Consider the following 13,768-nt stretch of genomic DNA (forward strand, 5'->3'; position numbering starts at 1 on the left):
GTTAAAAGAACTGCTCACTCCTGATTTGGACACTGAGACTTGCACCACCTTCTCCTTCACTCCTCCACCTTGCTGTCCTCTGTGCTCTCTCTCCTCCATCTCCAGGGAACGAATCAGAGTCTGAGCACCCAACCTGTGGACTGTTAGTCTGCAGACAAGAAGGAAAACACAAGAATGGTACTTAAGTGTTTCTTTGTTTTTTTTTTAAATACTTTATTTCAGATGTGAACACAACATATTTCAGTTCATATTCATTATAATCTACTGCTATTTTCAACCCAATATATCTAAAGTCATGAACCAATGAAAAGTACTGAGTTTCTTAAACTCTGTTTTACCCAGTGTCCTCTGCAGGTCTGAGACTGAAGTGCAACTGGTTCTCAGAGGGATGACCTGCCAGGCTGTACTTCACCGTCACACAGCCCTCTGCTGCCTCTGAGCTCTGACACAGAATCACAGGGTCAGAAGTTATGAAATAGTTAAACAACAACATGAGAGGCTGCTGCTCCTACCTGTCCAGTGAGCTGGGCATAAATCAGTGACCTCTGACCCTGGAAAAGTGCTGTGATTGGTGGAGAGAGGACAGTGACAGACACTTCCTTTGGTAAATCCCATGTGACTGAGATGTCGACCACAGTCGGCTGCAGAGCAAATCGCAGCGACTGCATCGCCTGAAAAATAATGAAAAACTCTCCAAATATACACAAACAGCTGGAACAGACATTTTACTCACTGCAGGTCTGATCACAAATATGCATCTGCTGCTGCTGCTGCTGCTGCTGCTGCAGCAATGTTTAACTTGACTTCTAATTGTGTTTAATGTCTTACTTTTGCTTGCATCCTGTCAGTCCCTGTGATGAACTGAGCATGACCTCCTCCTTCGTTGGCCATCCCATTGATGAGAGCAGAGCTGGCCCCTTCCCCAATCCCAAAAGAGAAACACCTGCAATACAACAGTTTTCTACATAGAGGACATGTTGGACATTCTGTAATTGTGTAGACGTACTTGTGTTTTTGTGGTTTCACCTGTGAGAATCTGAGTTCTTCTTCACCAGATCTATCACTTCTTTGGTGTTCCTCACCTCTCCATCAGTAAAGACAAACAGCTAGAGAGGAGAGTTGGCACATAGGGACAAACATCAGACCCAGAAACACACAGCTTGTTCTGAGAGCTGAGTTAGGATTCAGAAACACAAATGTTTTTATGGTAGTGTGCAAAGAACAATGTACAGTTAGTATGAACTCCAAACTAAAGAACAAAGCTGTTACATGAACAACGATTATATTCACAGGGTTAAAATATGTGATATATTTTAACCCTGTGCCAATGCTGAGAAAACATTTGTAGAGCGTGTGTGGTCCAAGTTTTGTCCAATGTTTTTATGAAACTGAATCTGCTCTATGTAGATACATCCCTATAAAGCATCTTCATGGTGATATAAAAAAAGCTAAAATATCCTAAATCATTATATTTTAAGATGAAGTTGTTCTAAGGCTAAAGCAAGGCAAGCAGAAAGTAAAATTAAGTTCAAAGGAAATTTCCAGGAGATTAATGCAAAGCAGTTTGTTTGTGTGTGTGTGTGTGTTTTTGTGTGTGTGTGTGTGTGTGTGTGTGTGTGTGTGTGTGTGTGTGTGTGTGTGTGTGTTGGTGTGTGGTCGCGCGCACGCGTACGGGTTCTTACTATCTTGGTGGGGACCAAAGTCTGAAATTTACTATCTGGTGGGGACAATCCAGGTCCCCACGTTGTTGGAGGCATTTTTCACACTTAAATTGTGGTTTTAGTGTTTTAGGGTTACAATTGGTTTATGGTTAATGGTTAAGTTTAGGGTAAGCATTATGTTATTGGGATGTCCCCACGAGGACAGCAAACCAGAAGAGCGTGTGAGTGTGTGTTACCTGTCTTGGCTGATTGGGAATGCAGGGCTGGCTGTAAATATATTTGAGGGGCTCCAGGATCTCAGTTCCTCCAAGATTAGCCTCCATCTGCTCAACTTTCTTCAGAGACTCCTTTATGGTCTGCTGGCTGTACTCCACACTCTTACTGCCATCACATAAACACATGCATCAAAAAAGCCATTAAGATATTTTAACACAAGACAGCATGGCCTTTCCTTGGGCTGGCTGATATGAGGGAGAGACTCACGGGAAGATGTGTTCATAACATGGACCCAAAACTGTAAATGTTGAAATAGCAGCCCATTGGTAAGCTCTTCAACAGGAGCAGCAGAGTATCCTTAACAGAACATTGAAAATATAGTGAGGCCACTGTGTGAGAGGAACAATTTGAAACTAAAGAGTTTATGATTAAAATATTACAGATACCTTGGCACTGCGGATGCGAGTATTACTCATACTTCCAGATCGATCCATTAAGAACACAAACTCTCCACATGAAGCCATTGCAGACTGGGGGAACTCAGGGTACAGACTCACCATCACCACTGGATCACCCATCAGAGAGCCTGAAAAATAAAGACAGAAAAATTGAGAAATTGTTTTTGTTTATGCTCAACAAATTGAACTTCCAAGCAGAGTAGATAAGCATTTTTTTTAATAATTGCAAATCAACTACTCTACTCATTTCTCACTCACCCGGCTCAGCAGAGGCCTGTCCTGCCTCCACCACAGCAGTGGGCTGGTGGGCGTCTTTGTAATAAATCAGCAGTTCAACATCTCTGTCAAACTTGTGTCCTGCAGCCAGCTTGACCTGCACACCACAAACACATTCATATTTATTCCTCAGTAACAAGTAACAACCACACACAGCAGACACATCAGCACTCTACCTACCGTGGCCTGGGTTTGATCAGTGTTGAGGTACTGCAGAGGGTCCAGGGAACAGTTGGACTCTACTTTAGAGATTGGACGAGGAGAGGACACTCGGGCAGAGAAAGACAGACTGTAGGGCACTAACCCCACACTCGAAAGACCCCCTATGAGCAAGGTTTTGGAAATATGGGAGAGGAGAAAACTCCCTATTTACAGAATAAACGGTGAGAACCAGGATCTGAGGGAGGGCCAGCCATTGCCACGACCGGTGGAGATGAGGGGAGAGGAGAATGAAAAAGACAGGCAAAGAGCATGCCGAGATAGATGAACTATGATTAAATGCAGAGGTATGTGTAAACGTATAGTGAGTGAAAAAACACTCAGTGAAGAAAAACACTTAATGCTTCATGGGAACCTTGACCTATTGCAGTGTAACTAAGGGAAGTTTCTGGGCCACCTGATCCAGTCCTAATTAGGGGAAGGCTGTCCTGTAATTAGTTAAGACTGCTGGGTCTAGAGGTGGCTTTTAAAGTAACAGTTGAACTACTGCCAGTCTGAAGACCTGTGGTACATAGCCGCTTAATAGAAATAGGTTGATCATATTTAAGAATGAAATATTAACTATTGGCAGAGTTTCTTTGAACAGTCTTGTAGGAATGGGGTCTATGAGACATGTTGATCATTTGGAGGAAGTAATGAAGTAATTACTGAAGTTAACTCAGAAAGATCAATTGAAGAAAAAGATGAAATAAATACCACTGGTACTGAAAGTAACTCTACACATTGTTAAGTCAGTGAGATGATTATCAGTATGTTTTTCCTCTAGTAGTTAAAATTGTATTTGTGAAGACATTCATGAATTCATTACTATTTAACGTTAAAGGAATGGTTGGCTCAGCAGAGCTCTGACTTTTTGTCAGCTTGACTACAGTGCTAAGATAAGATACGATAAGATAACCTTTATTAGTCCAACCTGTGGGAAATTTGTTTTGTTACAGCAGAAAGTGGACAGTGCAAAGTTACATCGTAAAAATTAGAAAAACACTGGAAAAGGATAAGAATAAGATACTGTACACAATTGTAGACAATGTAATAGAATAAAATGAATAAAATGCTGCAGAGAAACCTAGGGTTGCTCTTATTTCCTTCAATCAGTGATGAATAGTAACCTTCTAGCTTTACTGAAGGCTTTTTTATAAAGCAAAAAACTATTTTTAAGCTAAATGATGATCTTCTAAATTAGTGAGACACTGTTTCTAGCTTACTTTATCTGCTTTAAGGAGCACATTTGCGAGTTATAGCAGGGAGTCAAGTACTTCTGATTTGAGGTGTTCTCTTTCAGAGGAGCCACAGTAAACCCTGTGTTTAAATTCTGGCTAGAAATGACACAAAGAGCAAAGAAACTGCAGTTATAGTAATGGTGGAAGGCAATCAAATAATTTTGTATGTTTGAAAGACAGAATAAATGCAGAATGAGAAAGAAAGAATGACATAGCCTAACACAGCACAGATACTCCGTAACCCCAAAGTCCATCCCCTAATCATGTTATAGATTCTGGACTTGAAAATAAAGTGTTGAGAAAGACAGTTGTTTTCAATGTTTATGTTTCCATGTTACGCTTAATTCTTTTCAAGTTTATCTTTTATGTCTACATAACAAATTCAAAAATATTTTATTTATGGAGGAAGAGAGACGGAGAGAGAAAGAGGTTGGAAATTCCTCCACCACCATAGTTGCAGTTATGAAACCTTTTTCTATGCAGAGGTGCTGAGTTTGAGGCTTTCTGTTATCAAGTTTTTCCTACCCTGAGGCTGGTATCGAGGGTTGAGCACAGCAGGCAGACAGAACCTCAGACCATCATCAGCCTGCACAGCCAGCTCAGTCACGTACTCCAACCTGATGGAGGCGCTCTCTCCTGGAGGCAGACTGCCCACACTCAGAGAGAATATATCTGGACTCTGATCACTCTCCTCCAATAGGAAGGCCTGCTGACCCGAGCTCAGAGCATCATCATACTCCTCACGAGCCTGAAGGACAGGTGGCACATGTCAGTGACATTCACTGTGTTTATTATTAATTTGAATCTTGTTTGTCTGTTTGTTTGTTAATTTATTTCAATCATGTGAACAATATACAAGTACATTTAGCAAAGAAACGAAGAGAAAATAATGCTATACAAAATAAAGCTAATACATTTCAATATTGCTTCAACTGTTCCGATTCAGTTACATATCAAAAAGGAGTGGGAAGTAGTAGCCTACACACTTATTTAATCCCATCCCTTTGCCTTAGGTTATCAATATTTAGTCAGCTTCCTTACTGATAAAATCTGCAGTAAAAATAGCGAACAGATATCTGATATAATACTGTATATACATCACATCATGACACTTTCTAAATAGAGACATTCACCGAATTTCAACATTTTCCTTTTCTTTCATGAAAATCATTATAACTATATCTTTATAACTCTTTTTGAACTGCTTTATGTTTGGACACTGCTGCAACTCCATATTCAAACTGTTCCACAGCTTCACTCCATGGACAGAAATGCAAAACTCCTTTGCTGGTAATAAATATAATAATAATAATAATAATAATAATAATAATAATAATAATAAATATATAATAATAATAGGAACTAATAATAATAATAATAATAATGGATTGGCATTTATATAGCGCTTTTCGGCACCCAAAGCGCTTTACAATACCACTATTCATTCACTCTCACATTCATACACTGGTGGAGGCAGCTACAGTTGTAGCCACAGCTGCCCTGGGGCAGACTGACAGAAGCGAGGCTGCCATATCGCGCCATCGGCCCCTCTGGCCAACACCAGTAGGCAGGTAGGGTGAAGTGTCTTGCTTTTATTCAAATTCTAAGATAATTTGTTTTTATCAAGCAGAACGTTCACTTTACTTATTTTCATTAGTCATTTCCTCCAATAAATGTCTGCAGATCATGCACCAGAGCAAATGTTTGTATAGTCAGCAAAGAGTACCATTTTTAATACTTTGGACACTTTACAGATGTCAGTTATGTAAAGTTAAAAAAGAAGAATTTGGCCCAAAACTGACCCCTTGGGGTACACCACAAGCAATGTCCATACATAAGGAGCAACAACCATTTAATTTCACAAACTGCTTCCTGTCACTTAAATTAACTCGGAAACCAATCTAAAACTACCGCTCTCTGACACCATAACGTTCCAGTTTTCTTTTAATATATGATGATCTATAGTGTCAAATGACTTTTCTCAAGTCTATGGATAACCTACCACACATTGCTTTTTGTCCATGGAATAGATAATCTTACTTATAATGAGGTTATATTTACTGTCCAGCTCACCTTCTGTTTTTCCATCACCTCAGCTACAATCTGTGTCTGTCCGATCTTAGCACTGAAATGACAGACAGCAGCGTCTCCAGGCAGAGGGAAGACAAAAACAGCCTCTAATGGTTTGTTCTCCTTGTTCTCATAATTCAGAGTGGAGACCACTGTAGCCACATGGTCCCTCACCTCCAGCTCCACCTCAATGCTCTTCAGAGGAACTGACAGACAAACAGAATTCTAACAGTCACACTTCATAGTAGCATTTATTTTTTAAAGTCAAAATTAGATTTTCTGCTGAGCCATCTGTCCATGCAACTCTATTAATTTTTTTATGACAAATTGAAAATTCATTTTAATGTTTATCAGATTTTTACCTGGTTTGTTCTGGGCAGTTAGCAGACCACAGCATCTCATCATTGTACCTATATAAGAGACAAACACCACAGACAGTTTTCCTCAATAAAACATTTCAGTTTACATAGTATATTATACTACACTTATCAGCTTTTTTTGGAGTCTGTCTCTTCTGCACATACTCAAAGCGAATTTTCACATCACCAGACTCAAAAACATTTATTCTAGCAGCTCAGAAAATGGTTTGTTTGAGAGAAATGAGTCCCCCCACCACACACACACGCACACAGTGTTTGAGTGCAAAAATAATATACTTTACATATATATTTTAAATAATAATAATAATAATAATAATAATAATAATAATAATAATAATAATAATAATAATAATATCAGTAGCATCATTACAGCTTTTGATCAGCACCATGGACAGCAACCACAGTCAGGGATAAGGTGAATGCTTTAAAGTCTTTTTCAGCTAGGCCAAAATAGATTTAGCATCTCAAAAATGAAATAAAATTTAATAAAGACAGCTGTCTGTAAACATGGAACTGACAACGCTACCTTGGCGTGGAGATACACCCCAGGAAATATGGTTGTTGACAAGGCAAAGGCGTAGAAAAACTAATTAAAGGATTTTTATTAATAAAATAACTGAAACTAATAAGGAGCAGCAGGGGAAAAAACAGCAAACTACGTGGCAGGACTTACAATACTACCAGACCTGAAATTAAAACACTTTTCAGACACTAATTAAAAGAACAAGATTCAGTGACACATGCTCTAGCAGCTTAACAAAAAAATTAATACGCCTAAAGACAGGCCACCTGTGGCGTTGTGCCCAAGGAGGTGCCATCTATTGCTCACCCTTGACGTCGAACTGTAATCGTCACTGCAACTCTCACTGCAACGTAAATGGTGCTTTATACTTGTATCCCGGCGTTTACACTCACATGCATAAGGCTACATCCACACCGCGGTCAAGTGAGCACTCACATGCGAAGTCAAAGTCAAGCGAGCCGCATTTTCTTGTTGCACTTTTCTTACGCCTATTACGGTATGGGTGCCAACAAGATTATAGGTGCGGCTGGGGGTGCGGCTAGCTTGACTGTAACTTCTCATGTGAGGGCTCACTTGACCGCAGTCCGATGTACACGGCTATTTATTAATTTATTTAGAAAACGCAGCTTTTACTATGCGTTTGCACCTTTCGTCCAAATTTCCATTCCTTTGTGAGGACACAAAACCCTGTATACTCTTTCTCTCCCAGGTTTCTAGACTTCTGATTGGCCAACATTTCTTAGTGGGTTAGGGGTTCTGGTTTGACTTTTTGACTCCGGTTTTTTGCATTTACATGAGAACGGAGATATTTTGTGTGGACGAGATTTTTTTTAAAGGAAATCGGAAAATCTACGTTTTCAAAAATACCCGTGTAGCGTTTAAGAGAGAACCTCGTGTGCTCAAACTGTCCCATTGACAACCTGATCACCTCCTCGATCAAACCATAATAGTTTCGTTATCGTTTATTTATATATACTGCACGTTTAATTACAACAACAACGTTGACTAAAGTGCTGTACAAAAATACAAAACAACTAATTCCAAATAATTTATGATATTGGTACCAAACAACAAATAAATAACAAATAACTTTCATACTGCATTAAAAGCCAGTGAATACAGATGTGTTTTAAGATGAGATTTAAAAGGTTTCACAGAAGGAGCCTGTCTGATGTGTAGGGGTAGATTATTCCACAGTTAAGGCGCTATACAACCCCAAACGCTCGATCGCCTCTTTGAACCAGCCTCAACCTTGGTATCCATAAAATCAGAAGATCATTTGATCTAATAGATCTAGAGGGCCCATAAGAGGTCAGACAAATACCCAGGAGCCTTTCCATTCAGGGCTTTATAAGTCAACAATAAAAAATTTAAAATCAACTCCAAAGTGAACAGGGAGCCAGTGAAGAGGCAAGCACCAGGGAAATATGTTCGCGTCTTTTGGTTCGTGTCAGAAGACGAGCTGCGACATTTTGGACCAACTGCAGTCTTACAAGGCAGATCTGGATAACTCCAACATATAAGCAGTAAGACTGTGCCGGTTAAAATCAGCTGTGCTGGGATTGCCACTTGGTCCAAAAATTACCACTTTGGTTTTATTCTCATTAAAGAGAAGTTAGAGGCCATCCAGGCTTTAACTTCACCGAGACACTGAAGTAATGGTGGGGTAACTATCCATAGCAGTGGGGCAGGGCAGCTCGTCTTCAGTCCTAGATAGATCTGAGTGTCATCGGTGTATGAATGGAAACAAATGTTATATTTTCTTCAAAAAAAAACAAACAAACAAACAAAAAAAACCAAAAAATATACCTACCCCCTACCACTCATACCCCTATACTATATACTATATCATATACTCCATCATAATACTATCACCTCACTACCTATATCATACTCACTACTCATATATCACCTTCACTGCCTATATCTATATACTCATATATCATATTACTATACTACTATATACTACTATTATACATCCCTCCATATACGTACACCTACTACACTACTATACTATACCTACTATATCTATACTACTTACTATCACTATGTATATATATATAGACCTCGAGGTAGCATATAAATAGAGAATAAAATTGGCCCCAATATAGATCCCTGGGCAACACCACAAGTAATCAGAATGAGAATCAGCATAGTTTATTAATCCCTGAGGAAATTGTGTGGGTTACAGGGAGCTGAGGAAGAGATAAAATCTCCAAAGCTCACAGAGAAAGTCCTCTCAGACCTGAACCACTCTAATGCCACTGAACCAATCTGATGCTGCAATGCCCCAATGTGAGATCAAGATGCTGTGGTCAACAGTATTAAAGGCAGCTGTCAGATCCAAAAGCAAAGGCACAGCCGAGTCTCCTGAGTTAGTGGCTAAATAAAGACCGTTAAAAACTTTGCGGTTTCAGCGCTGCCAAGAGCTTTAAAACCAGAACGAAACCTCTCAAGGACACCGTGTCAATTTAAAAAAAGATTGCTGCTGAACGAATAAAATCTTTTCAAAAAAAAAATTTGACAGGAAAGGAAGCTTTGAAATAGGCCAGAAATCTGAGAGGACAGAGGAATCCAGATGATTTTTTAAAGTACAGGCTGTACAACAGCATGTTTGAAACGGGGTGGCACAACACCTGAACTAAGACTGCTGTTAAAAATCCTTAAGATGTCAGTACCGATAACCTTAAAAATATATTTTTTAAATGTGTTGGAAAAACATCATTTGGGCAAGATGATGTCTTCATGCCATTACATAGTTTCTCCACGTGATCAAAACACACTCTCAAACTGATCAAAACAGCAGAGCGGATGAATATTTAATAATAAGTCATGTGAAGGCGGGGTGATCACAGATCGAAGCTGTTTTTCAGTTTGTATTTGTTTTTTGTTTTTGTTTTTTACAGCCCGCTTCTTGTGAAAAGAAAAATAACAGAATTCTCCACAAAACACACGCAACAAGTGTGCGGGAATGGGTTTCAGAGAAATGCCTACCTTTGAAAAGAAAGATTTTTGTCTCCTCAAAGTACTTTCGTTCTTCAGTGTGTGAAATGTGGCTTAAATGCCCCTACGCCAGTTTTCTATACCGAACTGAAACACTTTCCTGTATCCGTGGGAACCCTTCAGTGAGATCGCGTCAGAGTCGAGTGGGTGGACCTTAAATTTGTTTTTATTATTATTATACAAAACTTACCCATCACCGTTGTTAAAATAGTCTGGTATTTGAAGACCAAAGAACATCATACAAGACAAGTATTGAAATACAAACATCTGCATTTAAGACTAAATTCTTAAAGAGTTTTTTATACAGCGTTCTTAATACATCTTCAAACGCAGTTTGTAAACACCCAGTGCTATTTTTTTTCATATATATATATATATACAGGGAGAGAGAGAGAGGGAGAGAGAGAGTAATAATACATGCCAATTCTCTGTGTGTCTCATATATCTCCCTTGTCAGATCGCATTAAATATGAATTCTCCAAAATACGTTTTGCCTGCCGCCTGGTGGCCAACATCTCCATTACCCAAGACATGTTCTGCTTGTGAAAAAGCTGCAGCAGCGACAAAAGCCAACTCTTGCCTGCTTCACATAATGGTTTAGCCTAACACATGTAAGAAACATAGACATGCTATTTGGCTGGTAGATGGTACAAGCATCTACCAGCCAAATAGCATGTCTATGTTTCTGCAAAGCACTTGGAATCAACAAACTCTGGATAAAAATCTCTTTCACGCAATACACCTCAGGTTTATTAAGCCTATGTCAAAATAATAGAAAGTTTAAAAACAAAATATAATGCATTCAGCTGAAGTTCTGAAGGTAAAACTTTACTTTAGCCTTATTTTTCTTGATACATTTTTTTATTCATTTATTTTCATTTTTAAGTGAAGAGATCCACCTACACCATTTACATTTTTTTAATCCTCCATACTGATTACTTAGTTACTTTTTAAAAAACACGATTTACAACCTGAACAGGTAATAAAGCAATAGATCTTTCAGCCCAATTCTACTTTTTCTACATAATCCATCATACAATGTGTAATCAAATGGAAAAGTCTGTTTTAAAAACTTGTTTTATTAGTTTTAATCTTTTAACTTTATGCATCAAGCAAAAATTTAATTATATGCAACATTCTCTGACTGGAAGAAATTTGTTTAACATTTAAACCTATTTTCTGCACATTCCAGCACATAAAATAAAATATTTTTTTTGTGTTTACACTCACTCTTTCAAATAGATGCAAGTAAATCACAGCAGAAAATAAATAAAATCAAAGCCTAGCGGTTCTGTTGCTCTATTGTCACCTGTAAAACAGAAGTGGGGTAGGCAGAGGTTTACCCTGATGCAGGTGTGCCGCAGCGGTCAGTGGAAGAATCCGCGAGTTTCTCTGTGAATTTCTCATTACGTCGTAGCGCACTCGGTGCTTGCTTGGACGTTTAGGGGTTTTTTTGCTGTAAAAAGAAGTTACAAGTAACGCATTACTGCCCATCTCTGCATTCAATGTTGTTTTTGTGAAGCTGGGCTAGGATAGTGTCTCAGTCTCAGAAATCTGTGGTAACGAAGGTATGGAATCCAGGGTCATAAATCACAAGTGCTAGGTTTTCCAGTAACCTAGAACTGACTAGCTGCATCACAGCATGGTACGGCAGCACTACTGTCATGGACCGCAAACGCCTGCAGAGAGTGATAACAACTGTGGAGAAGATCATCAGGACTCCGCTGCCCTCTCTTCAGAGCATCTACCATCGCAGAGTCCAGAGGAGAGCTGCCTCCATCCTCAAAGACCTCACACACCCCCAACACAGACTGTTCACACTTCTGCCCTTGGGACAGAGGTTCAGAAGTGTGAAATCCAGAACATCCAGACTCAACAACTCCTTCTTCCACACTGCCATCAGACTCTTGAACAGCTGACCTATTATTGAACAGAAATAATAATTTTTTGCACATCAGGTCATCCAGCATATTAAGGCAGCATATTAAGCTATAGCTCTTTTGCACACATCTCTGTTTCACACGTCAATATTTTCTCTCCTTTTCTGTCTTCATTTATTTATTTGTACTATTTGTATTTTATCTGTTCTATTTCTATATTATATATATACTTGTGATAGGTTTTAGTCTCCCTGAAGCTTTCTTCTGCCATCAAATTCCACTGCATTTCAGTCTGTGTATTACTTCCCAGAATGCCTCATCACTGTTGTATAGTATAGTCAGGCAAAAACTTAGAGCACAGGCCATCTCTGGAAATCACATCTATCAGAAATGGAATGCTGGTCTGGCTGAACAAACTTTTTTTGTTGCATTTATCTGGAGGCGTTTGAGGTCTGCCTACATGTGTGGATCATGAGCCTTCTTGGAGTCTCCATAGACCACAACGTTATACATGTAGTTTTGCACCCCAGGCAAATCTCTCAGGATGTAGGGGTTTAAGCTCTCCAGAACCCTTCTTTTTATGCTCAGAGGTAGGGATCTCAGTTTCTACGATAGAATTTATTTTGTTTTGTTCACTTGTATCTTGTGAATACAACCATTCACATGTCCAAGGTGATTGGCTTAAGCCATATCAATAGCACAGCTCGTAGTTACTGAAAGAAGTTCTGAAGTGTACTGAAGTGGAGTGTATAGGTAGATGCTGTAGATATTAAATCTATGCTGACATTGCAAGTTTGTTGTAATATATGTAAGTATTATTGAAAAAAAGTAGACAGCTATCGTTCATTTTCTTGAAATCTGCATACCAAGACCTAAGCAAAGAGTAAATTGTTAAACTTTAGGTTAGAGATATGAACTTTTTTTTTTACAGTAGTCAGTTCTTAAATTTAGAAGAGAGTGTTCATAAATGTGTTACATAGTTTGCACAACACTGAACAGAAAACATGCAAAGTCAATAATTAAAGGAATGGAGCTCATTTCATCTAAAGCACTGGGTTTATTTTTCAATTGCTGCCAACAGAAAGATACATAAAAGTAAAACATTTAGAATTAAGCTAAAGAAGCATTCAGAAAAATTCTGAAAGTCTTTGATTTTTCACAAATTTGACTAAATAATGTCTATCTCCTGAATCCAAACTGGAACCTGGTTCCACAGATGACTCTGCCTCCTATTCTGCTTTTAAATACTCTGGGAACTACAAGTAAGCCGCGGTCTGAGAGCAAAGTGCTCTAATCGGGTGATATGGTACTATAAGGTCATTAAGACAAGATGAGACCTGATTATTCAAGACCTTGTATGTGAGGAGCAGGATTTTGAATTCTGCATTTAACAGGGAGCCAATGAAGGGAAGTCAGTATAGGAGAAATATGTTTTCTCTTTCTAGTCCCTGTCAGTGCTCTTGCTGCAGGATTAACCAAAGGCTTTTCAGGGAGTTTTTAGGACATCCTGACGATAATGAATTACAGTAGTCCAGCTTAGAAGTAATACATAAACTAGAACTAGCATGAACTAGTTCTGAGACAAGATGTTTCTAATTTGGGATATAATGCGCAAATGGAAGAAAGCAATCCTAGACATTTGTTTAATATGTGCATTGAAGGACATATCATTGTGAAGAATGACTCCAAGATTCCTCACAGTGTTACTGGAGGCCAAGGTCATTTGAAAAATGTCTTTAAGATATTCCTGCAGTTTAACTAATTGGTGTGTGTAATCTGGCTTAATGGATAGATAAAGTTGGCAATGCAATGGAAATGTATGCTATGCCTTCTGATGATACTGCCTAAGGAAGCATGTATAT

General features: G+C 38.8%; 1 pseudogene; it reads right to left on the minus strand.

Moving 5' to 3' along the window:
- The window catches only part of LOC121812802, a 23,715-nt pseudogene extending 13,594 nt beyond the window's left edge, over nt 1–10,121 (minus strand).
- Between the last annotated feature and the right edge of the window lie 3,647 nt (nt 10,122–13,768).

Source organism: Haplochromis burtoni, unplaced genomic scaffold, assembly GCF_018398535.1.
Source record: "Haplochromis burtoni strain Fernald_Lab_line unplaced genomic scaffold, NCSU_Asbu1 Contig_841, whole genome shotgun sequence".
NCBI lineage: Eukaryota > Metazoa > Chordata > Actinopteri > Cichliformes > Cichlidae > Haplochromis > Haplochromis burtoni.